The sequence below is a fragment of the Aplysia californica genome, unplaced genomic scaffold (genome assembly GCF_000002075.1).
Source record: "Aplysia californica isolate F4 #8 unplaced genomic scaffold, AplCal3.0 scaffold00162, whole genome shotgun sequence".
NCBI classification, from domain to species: Eukaryota; Metazoa; Mollusca; class Gastropoda; order Aplysiida; family Aplysiidae; genus Aplysia; species Aplysia californica.
The window spans coordinates 354,813-357,183 of record NW_004797432.1 but is presented as its reverse complement, the minus strand read 5'-3'; positions in this window follow the sequence as shown (position 1 = coordinate 357,183).

Genomic DNA, 2,371 nt, shown 5'->3' with positions numbered 1-2,371 from the left:
CCCCCCCACATTCACACACACCGGAACCAGGTCGGTCTTAGGTTCTCCCGTCGGCCTCTCCTCCTTGTCTAGCCTGGCAGATCTGGCACAGGTCACTCGACGACGTCTGTCTCTGTCTCTCAATCTGGCCCTGGATTTCCTCCTCTCTGTCTTCGCCTTAAGTGCCTTCAACTTCAACAATGTCATAACAAAAAGAGGAACGTTCACAAACAACGGAAGCTCTCTGTTACTATTTCCGTCGGTTTTCCCCCACAAAGGTATGAACGCCGGCTTGTTTGGAAAGGTTTCAGGGTGAAAAATCGTGTTTTTTAAAGTTTCTCACAATACTAGACGACCGAACAATGTCACCCCCACAAAAAAAAGAAAACAACAACAACAAAATAACTTACAAACAAACAAACAAACAAACAAACAAACAAACAAACAAACAAACAAACAAACAAACGAACAAACCAGCAAGCAAAGAACAGGAAAACAGAAACAAAAGAACAAATCAGACACACGAAAAGCCTTTCCTTTTTTGTTGAGTTCAATTCAATTCGTTTCTTTGTTTATCTAACTTCGTTTTTTCCACTTTCCACTATCGCACACAACCACCACAAAACTGAAACTAGTTTTGAAAAAAAAAAAGCCAACAACAACGAAAAAACCTTAAACAAAACAGAACAAAATACATAATGTATGCAACACCAACATGAAACAAAAGTATCTGTCCGAAGTGCATTCTCCACATATTTTTATGAAGCGAACAGACAGTGCAAGGCAGAAGAGAACAGACAGTGCAAGGCAGAAGAGAACAGACAGTGCAAGGCAGAAGAGAACAGACAGTGCAAGGCATGATCTATTTTTCAGACGTAGCTTGCACGGAGGCATTCTCTCTTTAACGTGAGTTATTGTTTGTGTTAGGATTATTCTTATCTGCTTCTTGTGGCTTCTGTAACATAATACTGTAAATATTATTCTGTTATCAGTGTCCAATTTGAAAGAAAGAAAAAAGGAAAAAGAAAGGAAAAAATATTGAGTTTTCGGCAATACGTTTATGAGGAAACTGTTTTTTAAAGTATATTTTTCTTTTTTCTTTTAGAATCTAAGTGTTATTACACCCCCATCGACACGATTGAGATCATTTAAGAGATGGGCTTTGATCCTGCCTGTCAGAGCCAACTTGAACTTAGAGGGATATAATAATAATAATAATAATAATAATAATAATAATAATAATAATAATAATAATGATAATAATAATAATATAACGTTTCAACAGAGCGACCGAGATACTCCATAAAACTTCTCTCCACATGGGAATCGAACTCAGGTCTTTTGCGTGCGACTGCGGAGCTCCTAACCGCTACACCATAGACGCTGATGAAAATCATTTTAAAATAACGACGCTTGAAACATGTTATTTTTACAACTGCTGTCACAACGTACATAGCCTCTTCACCTTTCGGGGCGGGGGTGAAGGGAAGAGGGGTGTGTGGGGAGGGGGAAAGGGAGGGGGGGGGGACTAATTCTCCAGCTGACAAATCTAAGTGGTTCCCTACTCAGAACTCTCTTACCAAATGTGGGTCGTAAAGATGTTCCTGTAGACACGGGAAGTGTTCAGCCAAATCTCTTTCTTGAAACTTAAAGAAGATCCTGGGAAAGGGGATTTTAACGCCTTTAAGACCTCAGTAACTAAAACCGATGGGTAAGGGGTGGGATGGGTGGAGTGGGGGAGAGAGGAGGGATATGTAAGAGAAGAAGAAAAGTGGCGATTGGAAATGGGGAAGGGATGGGAAAGGGATGTGTTCATGGTCGTAATACAAGAAAAAAGAGTGGATGGGAGAGGTGGGGGTTGGAAAAAGGATGATATAAAAAAAAGAGGAAAGAGGGGAAGGGGCTTATTAAAAAGAAGGGGGAAAAGAGGGAGGGGGTTATAAAAAGAGTTTTAAAAAAAAGGGGGGGGGGTAAAAAGAGGATAGGTAGGGGGGTGTTTAAAAAGAGGAAGGGGTGGAGAACGGGAAGGATGGAGGAAAGAGGGTTAATTTGACGTCTTTCTAAACCAATACGGAAGTGAGGGTGCTCCAGTTGTCAAAGATCTAAGGGCAGGTGGGGAGGGAGGTATTGTGTTCCTGGTGTGAGTGTGGGAGCAACAGGTCAGGCCAGACCCCAGTCGGGTGAGATAACGGGTTGGACGCCCGTAAAAAAATAGATCGTTTAGTACTTTATTATTTGACCTGTCCGGGAGTTATGGGAAAATTTGGGGAGATGGGAGGCTGAGAGAAGGAGGAGGTTAGAAAAGGAATAGAGAGGGCACACTTTCTCGCAATCAGGGGGACGGAGAGGACGGACTGAGACAGAGAGAGAGAGAGAGAGAGAGAGAAAGAGA